This window comes from Saccostrea cucullata, unplaced genomic scaffold, assembly GCF_032062105.1.
Source record: "Saccostrea cucullata isolate Sc308-1 unplaced genomic scaffold, CSIRO_AGI_Scuc_v1 ctg1852, whole genome shotgun sequence".
NCBI lineage: Eukaryota > Metazoa > Mollusca > Bivalvia > Ostreida > Ostreidae > Saccostrea > Saccostrea cuccullata.
The window spans coordinates 11,225-25,633 of record NW_026920307.1 but is presented as its reverse complement, the minus strand read 5'-3'; positions in this window follow the sequence as shown (position 1 = coordinate 25,633).

The following is a 14,409-nucleotide window of genomic DNA, read 5'->3' as shown; positions in this document are numbered from 1 at the left end:
ACATAAGTTTAAGTCTTTCTGGTTCAGTAGATCTTGAAAAGATTTTTAAAGGATTCCATCTTATTTTTGTCTTTTCTTTGTTATCTCTATTTGTACATACAAGATGATTTTGTCCTTTGCGTAAGCAATATAAATTTCATTTTCGCCCTGGAATACTTTGTATTTAGTTTGGTTAAAATTGACTGAATGATTTTTAATTAGAATCTGAACATGTAATTTATTATAAATGTTGAGGTTTTCACCTTTACGATAACATTTCACTGTTACCATCAATTTCTTTTCTAATGAAAATATCAAAAGATAAAATTAATGTGTCATATTATGTGGTGTTTCGAATTTCAAGTTCACATGGATATAAAGGTCAGAGTTCATATTTGTGGGTACTATGTATCAAAAGTTTAATTGTGACATGAAAAATTTAACAAGCCAAAAATCAAATTATATTATCATCATGATGCGTAAATAACAAATTGAATTATTTTATCAATTATTTGTAAAATATAAAAATTAGATTTTACAAAAAAATGATAAAATAATTCAATTTGTTATTTACGCATCATGATTTTGATAATTTGATTTCTGGTTGGTTATCTTTTTTTCACTAAATGATAGTATTTGGCCTGTGAAATGGAACATTTATGAGGTCTGGCTTGTACATGTACAAACTCATAAGATCATCATTACAGTGTGATAAATATTCCATATAAATAGCATTTTCTATACACATAATGAAGAATGAGTAATCAAATCACTACATCCATATTAACATATCTTATTTCCTTCATTATACATGTATACATTTAATAATTCTACAAATTCAGTCAGGGGGACCCCCCCCCCCCCCCGAACTGTGCATGGTTTACTTTTTCCCTAAGCAGTGGACACAAATTCTCTGAATCAGCTTGTTTGTTCTTTGCATTCGCTCCGATTTAATTTTACAAATGGGTAGGTTGAAAATGGCGAAAATAAAGCGGAAGCGGAAATCCTATATATGTAAACATTATACTCCGAACATATCTCTTTTCAATTTTCAATTTTTGATTTTTTACTTGAATACAACTGGCTACAAATAACAAAAAAATACTAAGAGTTTGTACTATTCTTAGCCAGATGAAAAGAAACGATCGCTCTTTTTTTAAATGTTTTTACTATTGCTTTCTGCGTTTGGAAAATATAATGGTTATTGATCAAAGAGACACTGAAGAAAGAGGACTATTCTTGAGTGGTTTAAAAAAAAATTATTCATAACGTAAGTTCAAACTTGGATTAAAAAAGTTAATAAAAACCATGTTATAATACCTTACTAGAAACAATGTTATTTATAAGTCAACGGTGTAAGATAATTGATTTTCTGATTGCATACCGAAAATTGAAATTGACAGAACAGGTTTTGAATTAAAGCTCTGTGTCAAATAAAAGGCGTTCTAATATATCTTATAATTTGCATAATTGTATTTTAATGAAAGTATAATAGATTTTTTTCCCATCTATTTTATATACATACTCAGATAATAAACAGAATAAATGAAAAAACAAATCTTCCACTGGTGAGTTTATTCACATAAGATATGAAAAGATGACAAAGCAGGATGATTGAATTCTATTTTCCCTTTAATGAAGAAAAATACTAAGTTTAGTGAAAAGGCTTATTACTACTATGTACTTAGTACATGCAAAAAAAACAAAGTATTTATAAAGCTTAATGCTTTCAATCATTTTTATTGAGCAATACATCAAATTAACTTACAGCGTAGATGTAGAAAAAATGAATCATAATTGCAATGATAGCGTGTAATACATGTACAATTATATTTTCATGGAGAATGTTAAACAATCATAGATCACTTTCTTTTAGATTTCCATGTTTTTGGAGTGTAAGAAGTAGTCAAAGTAGACCGGATGAAAATATCACCGGTAATTAAAAAGATCAAGGATATTCCTTCTTATTCGAGCGAAAATAGAACGAAAATCTTAATCCTATCAGCTTAACGGTGATTTCAAGTAGGTCTTGTACAACAATGCGTAAGTATTGCATATGGATTCTTTATCTACCGTAATAATTTTACTATGACCATTTCTCGTTCCAATACACTATTGATTTTAGTGCCCTTTTCAGCTTTTTTATCGAAGACGTTTGCTAGATATTATAATACTAAAAAAATTGCTATCTGCAATTCGGAATGATAAAGGTATATGAATCATTTTCATAGCTGTTTTTAACGCGTTTTTGATTAAGGGGCATTCCTGGGTGATGTTGGAAATCGTTGGTAGCTTAATTTCCCACTAATGTTATCAAAGTATCTTTAAAGAATATTTTTATGAGGATTTTGTTAATCTTTAGTCACTATTTATAAATTTATTATTATATCAACAACCCTTTATATAAAGTAGACAATGCAAAAATATATATATTCCTGATATATGTATTCTATTTAATATTTAAGAAGTCATAATATAAATTGAAGTATATCTTGTTGATAAAAAATCCAATGATTATTTAACTTTTCTTCTAATATATATAACACTCTTTCTTGCATTGTAATTTAATCAAATGACTCATTTGTTATAAATATATTAAACGATTTATTGATAGATAAAACATAATAAAGGGGAGTAATCAAATATTGCACCCGCATTTGATTGGTTAATCTGGATTTTGAATCTCGAAACTCGAATTTCGAATCTCGTATTTCGAACCTAGAATCTCGAATGAGCCTTTTGATTGGTTAATCTGGATCTTGAATCTCGAAACTCGAATTTCGAATCTCGAATTTTGAATCTCGTATTTGGAAACTTGAATCTCGAATGAGCCTTCTGGGCGTTCGTAGTATTGCCTTCGAAAGCTGGAATTGGTTAGAGATGGCGCAAATAATATCTTCTAATTTGGTTTACCTACCATCGGAAAAACAAACATGACACACCGTACAAAACATACATGTAGAGATATCATTTCTAAAGTAAAGATGATGCAATCAAAAAATGGATGCATTGATAAGTATATATTTCTGGGTCTATTTTTGTTTCAAATGAAACAAATGATAAATTTACAAAATATAAAGAAATTGTAAACGCTTTATGATGTTCAAAATTCTGAAGTTCTGTAGCCATTCTTATTAATTCATACAAATATTTTCACTTCAGATTCCATTTTTTTTAATTCAAATGAAATATTTAAAAAAAAAAAAAAAAAAAAAAAAAAGAAGCGGTTAAGCTTGTTTGTTTTCATTATAGAAACATGACTAAGATTGCTATTTTCAATTTCTATGACAATGGTTTGTTCGATTTATCTGTTAACTAAGGTTTATTTAAAATGACATTAAATTCAATTTGGCTCTTTCTGGTGTACACCACCTACTAGTATCTGATTGGAAAAAAGTTAGCTGGTTTGGTTTTTAGCACAAGGGTTCAATATATTTCATAAAGAAGCATTTTCCAACTAACAAACCTCGTCTAGTGGATGTATGTTTTTACATACGCAGGTAATATCAGGGTTTTTTACGCTGATCCGAAAGTAACTACCCTAGGCTGAGGATGTCCTTGTCGCGGTCTAATGGTACATTCGACTCATCATCTTCACCTCTAAATTTTGATAAAGGTCATTCTTCTCTGGCTTTTTGCTTTTTGTGACAAGTATGTCTAACACCTACAGTAACGTGTCTAGTAACTAAATATGACTTCAGATAAATACAATGAAGGGCTAAATTAATGACGCCAAGCAACACTACCTGTAATAAAGCTGACCCTCCAATAAGAGAACAGGGAAAGAATGTATACCCTCTAATAACAAAAGTCTCTGCAACGTCAGTATCTCTCAAAATGTGAACAGAATTAATTTCGTTAGAGTCAGCGAGTGAAATAAATCTTGTAGACAAAAAGGGGTATATAATTCTCCATAAAAAATTGTCATTTAACCCTGAACATCATAAGTGTCAAGAGGAAAAGAACGAAAAATATCAAAAGAAAGACTTCCTTTTAATCTCATACCGCGGTACAAGAGTATGGATGGCTTTTATTAAAGTCATTTTTTTTCTCTCAAAAGCATCCACATTTCAAATGACTTATTTTTCTAACAATTACTATTTTGAAGAAAACGACCCTACTCCAGGAGAACATTCAAAAACTTAAAACAACATTGCAATTGAAACTGGGTACTTCTGCAAGATTGAAATCCTAAAACACTCTTCATATTTGATCGAAAGTTTAGAATTATTGCTGGTCTAATATCTTGTACATGAAGAAAATTCTCTTTTTTGAAACACAATATAAGTTTGAGATACATTGTACGACTGCAGCCTCTCAAAGAATTGTAACTTTCTTATCTTCTACATATGTTTTTATGTCCTGAGAAACATATTTCTCAAACTTTTTTAATGGGTATGTTGACTCAAAATATATTTTTTTTATAAAGTTTTCGGATAAGAAAAGTTTTCTTTCTCTGGTGTAAATTCACCAAACGATTAATTATCAAACTTTCTAAAAAAAAATTCTTAATTACTTCAGAAGTTAATTTGTATGGCTTAGATTTCGTTGCCTTAAACTTGATATAGTCTGACTTTTCAGCTACCCATTGTGCAGAGTATACTAGTACTACAGACGCTTTTCCAATCACAGTACTTTTAATCACCATTGACCGAACATTTTGTGACCATTTGAGATTCTCTGCGACTTTTTTCAAATTATGGAGAACATTTATCATTAGATTTTTTTTTCTTACAAAACCTTATTTCCATTAGTTTGTTTGCAACAGAATTCTGACAATAAATTTAAATCTGCAAGAGTAAAGAAAAATTTAGATCGGGGACAAATTCCAGATTGATTTTGTTATTGGTCAGCATTACCTAAAACTCAGAAATTTAATTAAAATAACATTTTCCGAATCCTGAAAATATAAATTACCAATCAATTTACCCCTCTTTATAATATATTCGGTCTATGAAATAATGTTTGAGTTAAATGAATGCTATTGACTGCTAAATGAAATTCCTCATAAGATATAAATATTTTGTCAGTTTGGTTGCTAAAACAGCGTAATTTACGTGCTTGTGTTGTGCTACGAACGCATTTAAAAACAATATCTAGTTATAAATAATCAATTAAAAAATTGAGCCTTTTATGGTTTGTAATTAATACCGTATTTCCTTAGTGAACCAATATTCATCATAGAGAATTTTCTCATGACTGAATTAGTTCAGTTTTAGATACAATACATCATTGCATAATTTTCTAATGTCCATTTCGTTTTATATGTACATGTATACACAACCAGAAGTTAAGGTAAAAATCAATCGTCTCATTGCGTAAAAAATGTATCTAAAATTTCCCCATAAGACATAAGTTCTATCAATTTATATATATACTTTATTAAGGCCCTGTCACAAAATCGCCGTGGAATCGCAGGAAAATTGCACAATTTTCTGTAAAACTTTCACAATATGAAGATGTCACGGCGTCCCTACGGCGACGGACGCGATTCTACGGCGATCTCACGGCGTTCTACTGCGATCCCACGGAGATCTCTTGGCGATTGACTGCTCTTTCGCGGAGTTTTCACCTCGTGTTCACGGCGTTCTCACTGCGGTGGCTGCGTTCACAATACGTTCACAATGCACTCTATACTCATTGATATATATTCAGAAGTAATGTAAGACAACAACATGAAAATGTCAAAAAATATTCTAAATGATTAAAAATGTTCTATATTCAAATAATTTAGTACTACATTATTAATAGTTTTATGATTAAACTCCTTTTCTTAATTTCACTGGTTCAGTTGTGTTGCTAGATTTTCTTTATTTTATTATGAATGTAAAAAAAAAATAAAATAAACACACCAAAACGTTTTCTACAAATTTTAAGTGAAACACAGAACAAGTTCTAGTGTAATTTTTTCTTTCATTTTTTCACTTAAATGCGCCTAGTGCAACAAGTACATTGGAATTATTGCTGATCAAATATGATCCCATTACTCTTGTTTTGTGAGCTGGCTGAAAACGCTCTAACATCGCCGTGAAAGCGCATTGTGATCGCCAACGGACGCTGTAGAAACGCCGCGAGAGCGCAATGATCGCAGTGACAACTCCGTGCTGTCGTCGTGTAATCGCAGTCGAAAAAATCACAAGACGATAAATCTCATTAGAAGCGCCATTAAACGCGATGGAAACGCAGTGACATCTCCAAAGACTCCGTGACATCTCCGTGAGGTCTCCGTGTAAGCGCAGTCTATTACCACTGCGTTCGTGCCGCGATCATGTGCGTCTTCATGGCGTTCGTACGGAGCTCCCACTACGTTGTTGGAGATCTCACCGCACTGCTACGGCGACCATACAACGTTTCTATTGAGTTCTTATCAGACCGCGATCACACGGCGCGTACTTTGTGCATGCCGAAAATGATCGCCGTCCTCTGGCGTTCTTGGAGACCCTACGCAACCCTACGTCGTTCAGTGCAGATCTCACCGCGTTGTCACGGCGCTGTAGGAGACTCTGCTGCGATCATCTCGGCGTTTTGCATTTTTTGAGGACGCCGTGCAGTCGCCGTGAGGACGCAGCCCTGGTGTGACAGGGGTTTTATCAGTCGATATCTCATTGTGGCTTTTATCAGAATTCAGAGAAGCATCACAGAATAAAGATGGGAAATGCATGGCGCAAGAATTTGAACTGCCTGATCATCATTGTTCTCTCGATAGAGTTTATTGAGTGTAGCAGAGAAACACTTAATTTAAGGGCGGTAAACTTCCTTGCTGATATGTTACCTACACATGGACAATGCTACGTTTCTGAATTAGAGAATATGACGCTTACTGAGTGTTTTCTGAGAAGTTCCATGTTGGCATGTGCTGGAGTGTTCTATAACGACAACATGAATTCCTGTAAATTACTTAGACAGAATTGCAAACAAGAATTACTGTGTGTTGAACGTGTAGGTTGGATTTTCTTTTCTGGTAAGTATATCATAAAAGGAGGGTTTTGCATTATGACATGTTCTAATTGGATCTTGAAAATAATTTGAATTGGGCAAATACCTGCGTTTTATTTACTAGAAGAAGTCCATTTATTTGCTAATTTGATCAGAAACGTATTATGGGTAGGGCACTAGTACTACTTAAAATTCCTACAGAACTCGCTTGAAGAACATGCGCACGTGAATTACCATGATTGTAGTAACTTCATTATTTTGTTCAAAATCTGTCTCAACTATATTAATCAGGAGCAAAACAAACATGACATGGGCACATGAAAACATGAAATGTTATACATGTATCAGGTGTCATGGAGCAATAAGCATCCCTAATCAACCTTTTTAAAACCGAGATAAAATGTAATGATCGGAAAAGACGAGATACAAGTTAATTATTAGACAAATCAGTTTGTAAAAAGTTTTTTTTTCTATTAATCAGTCACTATTTGATGAACAGAGGGATTGGACTTGCTGATAGCGAGAACTTATGTTACCTCCTGCAGCTTTCTTTGATAAGAAGTCTAGGCTCAAGAACGAAATACAAACTGTGTATGGGGTTTATAGTATCTCATTTGAAAGTTATTAGAGGATGGTGAGAATTATCAGATTTAAAATTTACTTTGTTTTTCGCATACTTAAGCAACATTACTATTAAATATGTTAAGCCATGTACTCAGTTGGCAAAGCTTGGAATTTTTTATAAAGGCTTGTCTGTTCAGTCTACATTCTGGATACTCCTACATAGTAGGTTTTAAATACTGTAGAGGTACTTTTGTCCACGTGAGATAAATTTCCGCTATTTACACGAACAAAATTTTCACGGGGAAATTTGTCACAGGGTACTAAAGATTTATATATGACATATAATGAAAATACAAGATATCTGCGTAATTTCATAGTCGCGGATTGAGTAAAAAAGTTTGTTTCCGCGGAATTATCAACCCGTGGGATTAAGTTCCTTAACAGCAATTGATTGAAGCTATCCTCATTATGTTTATATTCAGAGAGAGTCCCTTGTGAAGAAGGATGGATGCAATACAAGGAACACTGTTACAGGCTAGACGTGAGAGCAAGGAACTGGTGGGATGCTGAAGTACTGTTTTTAATGATAATATGAGAATGGGAAATATTTTAAGTCAAATAAGTATTTGGAAACGTTTGGAAATCTTTGGAAACGTATGCACATTGTGGATAATCTATCAAATATTAAGGAATTAAGTAGTAGCCTTTAGTAGAGATGAAATTTATTGATTGGAAACAACCCACCCTCTTAAAAATGTTTAAAAGTTTTAAATTTATTACAAGTGTTCGGGGCCTCATGCAAAGAACAAGGAATATAATATTATATGGTAATTAAAAAACGATTACATTGCAGTAATGATCAATGTACGTAAACAAGGAAAAATTACATGGGTAAGCAATTATACGTACAATTCATGAACATCGTCTTGATGATTTTTGTCTGTAATTTCCTTGCTTAACATTTTAATACAACAATACTAATTTGTGAAAAAAAAATAATATGTACTTCCCGAGGATAAATCTGTACTTTTTGCTATTTTCCATTGACCGGCCGAATATTTTTGGAAAAAAAAAATGTTTATATTGACGCACTCTAGTATAATATCTGTGATTTAAAGTGAAAAATACTTCTCCTTTACTCTTTAATATTTTAAAATTCTAAAATAAAACCTATTTTCATCAATAACAATAGCATTATTCATTTTTTTGTTAAATGGAAATAATCGAAAACGCTACCATATTATTGATTCTCTGCATTTTCATAAGAACGAGTTTTCACTTCGATATTTTTTTCTTCAATTTTTTTACTAATTCCCCTCTTGTACTTACCTAAATTTCATCGCTAGTGTGGTTTTTAAAAATTCTAGACGTTTCTAATCAAATCAGCTCATTTTTTAGCGTTTTGGTAGGAATAAGAACTGTACCTCAGTCTCTTTCCTTAGTAGCATTAACCTTATATTTCTACATCTTATATTCTATTTCATCTCGTAAATCAGGGTGTCGTCACTTTGCTTCCAGAATGTCAAGGTATTTTTCATATGAGGTCAACTTGTATTTACCGTATCTTTGACTTAACAATACTTGCCGAGTTTTTTTTTAATTAGTTTTCCTTTTGAATGGTTTGACAAATTGAATTTATATTTTTTCTACATTAATATAGATAATCTTTCATTTCAACATGGTATTCACATATTTTACAGAAACAATGGATGGTATTGAAGCCTCAAAAAGAAATAATTTTTACATAATCGTGATTGGAAATTTAAGAATCAAATTGTTTTCTTTCCCAGAATTTATCCATTTGTAAATCCATGAACTTCAAACGTGTCTAAAAAGTGCTTCGAACTGATTTTTCAGTTTGTCCGTACATGTACAAAATCATGCAGATTAAATATTGAAAAACTCTGAACATTTTATTCTAAAATAATTTCAGTTATGACTGATTGTGGCAGCACACTTTGAAAAAAAAATAAAGCGTGGTACAAATCAGCGCATTTTTATTTATTTCAAAGTGCGTCAATTTTGGCACTTATAGAAATAAAATATATTAACATACAAAAATCTGTACTTAAGTCTAGTAATAAAAAGGCCAATTAGTTATATTTTAATTTTCTAATTAGGATCGACACCTTTAAATTTAGGGGTTATCACCGAGGGTCCATGCATAGTTTTTAATGCAATTTGCTCTTTTCTGGATAAGTGAACATTAGAGCAATGCCTTGAACATTATTATTAGATTGTAAATTGTCCCGGAGATTTCAAAACTTGAATTTTTGAAAATATCATGACATTTTATCAAACATTTAACAGCTTCTCAATTCATTTTTTTATATCCCTTCCAATGAATTCTAGTATATGTTGTTTTTGTTTGGTAATATTTCTTAATTATTATAGCTACAGTGTAGTCGTTATGGTGCTTACTTGGTAGAAATCGAGTCAATGGAAGAAAATGAATGGATTCGTAAGACTGTAGGATCAGGTAAGAAATAGATTAATCTTACAGTAAAGACACATTTAATTAGCTCAATATTTATGTCCGTGATATAAGTTTCTGATATTGAGATGGAATATTTGACAAGTATATCATAAGTTTGATTTTGGTATTTTGATAACGGCATAAGTTGTAACACGTATATCAAAATAAACAAATTATTTTGTCACAATGCTTAATATGTTTGACAATAGATGGAAATTTTAAACTTAGGTATAATTTTTCATATGATGAAACCTATTGATAGTGTGTTATAAAAAGTCAAGAAAATATCAGCAATATATGTAGTTACTGTAGTGAAATATAGGGTTAACAAGCAAATTCAAACAATTGTGGTCCTTCCCTTTCGGTGTCTTTGTGAGTGAAATGCCATTTTTATTACACATTGTGTAAAATACGAACGAATATCATATGCCATTTAAAAAGTATCACCAAAGTAGATTTTTTTTCAAATAAGGTCAATAATGAAGGTCAATGTCAAGAGGAAAGTCGGGGACAATTATTGGATACTATTTTCATAATAAATGAAAGCATTAATACAAAGAAATAGCACAGGAAGCAATATACAAAAAAATGGCGGGGCTAATCGAAGGTATTTACAAAGCTTGTATTTGTCGCTCTCTGATTTGTATTTCTGAATTTTCCATTCAGAGTGCTACAGTTCTGCAGCTAGGCTTCCCAAATTTCTAAACGCATCTGTTGTTCTAGAGTGAACAATAATTTTTTGTACCCTTAATCAAAGATTCGAGAGTGTAAAATTTTTGTTCTGCCAGTCAGTCTGTCAGTCTTTCTGGTTTATACCTTATAAATTTTACCTTTGAGTTTAAACCACTTAAAAAAAAATCCTTGACCATATTTTTAAATGGTTAGAACTAGGGCTTTCATATTTAATAGATGCATTCATTGTGGCTTGATCTCTGACAATTTTGGATTCGGTGACACTGACCGTGGAGTTACATGTAATCTGGAATTTTCGAAACTTTATTTTTTTTATTTTATTAGAATTACAAAGAAGTGAGTAAAATTATCTAAACTGTGTTACAGTGTGAAATAACTTATCTTACTTATCTATCATTATCCAGATTTAGGGTTTGACCAAAGTCTTTGGACAGGAGGTACCGATTTTGTACAAGATGGAATAAATTTGTTTATCTGGAATAAAAGCGGGAAACAAATGAACTTCTCAAACTGGAACGACGGCGAACCGAATAACAACGTAGAGGAATGTCTCCAATTTCTTCTCCAACAAGGAGCTTGGAACGATCAAAGGTGTACTGTATATCTCCCATTTCTGTGCGAACAGACCTTTTGATTTTCAATTATGTTCGTCAAGGAAGTTAACTAATCTGCATTAATTCTGTAAATCGAAGGCGATTTCGTGTATTTTTACTGATGGCTATTTATAATCTTCATAAAATGGCAGTATTTCAAATAAAAAACAAGAAATATTAATTGATTATGATGTTCTGTTTAAAGGGACGAAGGATGTATGGTCACGTGACTCAGTTGAATTACGTCATAATCTCTGATAAAATATGTAGAAAACGAGATTTAAACCACAGTACTTGTATTATTTTTTGACTGTCCGTTTGCGTTCACCATCTTGTATAAAAATACCTGAAAACATTTAAAATTTCTGGCAAATACTATCAAATTACGGAATAGATTAAACCACTCTTCCGTTTCCCTACACTGCGCGTTCAGCGCATCGTTGGCGTCATAGTGAATCTCTTAGTACAGTCAGATCATACATGGTAGAAACGGGTAGTATAAAATCATAAAAACGGGCCATAATCTGTACATGGTGGGTATTTTGTGAATTTTAGAACGCAAAAAATATTTTTGCTTGGTTGTTGACGGAAATGTTCTGTGGGTATGTCCTATTTCGCTTATTTCAGAAATGTGTGAAGTCATAGTTGGGGTTTCCCGTACTCGAGAAATGTAAACATGACACGTTTTTCTCATGATCGTGTCTCGTTTAACTTTGCCCCGTTCAATATTGAGCTCAGCTTCACCAATCGATATTTTTACAGTTAATCAATACAATGACGAACTTGCACTTCGACGTAAATTTTCAAATATTGAATGATAGGATTTTTTGCAAATTAATTTTTTTTTATTGTTTAAGTTGTCTTAAAAAGTACCTAAATTTCCGTCTATAGATGTGATTTTACAGAAGAATTTTGCTTTTTCGAATTTTTAACCCTATTCATACTCTGAAATATTATAAAAGATACATTTCCGCTGGCATACTTTTTATCTATGCTGAAAAAATTCAATTATCGACCGAGTAATGGACCCAGAAACACGGAGAATAAAAACTCCGCTCAGGCACTGTGGGGTATGGTATTTGTCACTCAATATCTCAGAAATAAATCTAGAAACCTATTGATATGTCTGCTTTATAGTATGTGGGACATACTAAATAAGATATATACAAAATATGAAAGATATGAAAGAAGTATTTTTTTCAGCTAAAGATCCTTCATCCCCTTAACCGATTTTACATAAGAGCATGTAAAAAATATAATTGTATTCAATTTCGAAAGTCAAGAGTTCAGAAATTTTGGTACCCTAGAAAGATATCTTAATATGGAATACGATCGTGAAAAATGAAAGCCATAGCAACAATTTTTACTTTAATATGACCAAAGTAATTTTATCCTTCAAAAGAAGTCCGTAAGGTAATATAAAATATTTATCAAAAGAAGGACAATAAAAAATAAAAATAGTCCGTACAATTTGATTTTCCTTTTGCTCCCTTGGAGCAAAGACGTTTAGGTACATGCTTCAATCATCATGAAAATAAATAAAGATAATTTTAAAAGTATATACAGGGTTGAATTATATATATTTGACTTCAGAATAATAACGTTCTCACATTTCTGACTGTTAGTATTAATTTTGTATTAAGAGAAAATTTAAATAAATTTAATTTTTTTAATAAATTAAAATAACAAAACGAACGGAAGAATCGAAATGTCAATGAAAGACAGTTAATAAGACGATTTCTCCATGGTATTTACTAAAAAGGTTTTCATGTGTACATGTATACTTCGCAAACGGTTCTTGCTGTCTCACTGTTTTGGAGTGTCATCCTCTTTTTTTTGATGTTACAATTGATGTATTAATGACTATATGTATAATTAAAGAATTACGAAGTTGTTCGGAGTTATACTTTCAAAGTGGTATTCTAAAAAATTTTCAGAATGCAAAACCCTAAAAACAATCTCAGACCAAGAATTATTTGGATGTTACAATATGTGTTGGGAAAGAACGTGTAAGGTACCCACAATCAAATATACATTTGATTGTTAAAGCAATTGCTTTGTTAAACTCTGAATTAAAAAATATTGATATTTTCTTTCAGCATAATTAAAATATAGCAAGAATACTGATTCAAAAATCATAATACAAGCATGTTATTAATAAAATCCATTGCATAAACAAGATAAAACAATACTCAACATCCGGCTAAGACGATTTTTACTTAATACAGATTAATGATTTTACGTTAAAGGCTTTTTTCTAATCTAATGATGCCGACAGTTTATTATCGACTATGTGAGGCATTATGCGATGGTACATGATAGAAGCTAGATAACGATTTCAAGCATTCATTTGACAGTGTTTTAAAAAGCATTGATATTGTTAATGAAAAATTCAAAGGAAATCCATAGATTCGTTCTTTCCAAAAATCAACTTATTTATTGCCGAATAAACATAAGAAATTTCCTTTGGACATTTTACGCTTTATAAACCACGAAACGGTTGATAAAAAACGTAATCTATAATAACCCTGGTTATAAATGTATCAATAAAATTTGAAATTAGTTTTAATGTATGTCGGTTGCTATGGTCAAGGCAATAAACATTGAAAAAATATGTACTGGGACAGTTTACGCTTTATCAATCGCGAAGCAATTTATAATATTATATAAGTTTGTGAAATCCGGTAATCTGATTGGTCAATACGAAGTACTTATTTTTTAATAACGACCGCTGAAAGCGAATAATGACTAGCACGAGCTGCCTCGTTTTCACTTTCGGTTTAGACAAACATGGAAGTTTGCAAGTTGTAGGTGAGGAAAATTTAAAAGATATAGTGAAGAACTCTGAGGCTAAGAATACAAAACAATTTACAAAGATTTCTGTGAACATTTTACGGGAATACTTAGCACATACCATTTCATGGTTGAATTCGACTTTTCCACTCGGCGAGCAGAGTTTTGACGCTGTTTACGCGATTACCGAGACTAAAGAAAATAAAGACAAGCATGCCATGTAAGATTTATCTTATCGTAGAAGACATAGTTATTTATATTTTGTCGGAGCATATAATTTCCTCTGCAAGTGTAAACGAGTGCCATTCTCAATCTGGGGGAGGGAGTACTCTGTGTTATTCGGAGATAGATATCTTGCGTTATTATCATGCTATG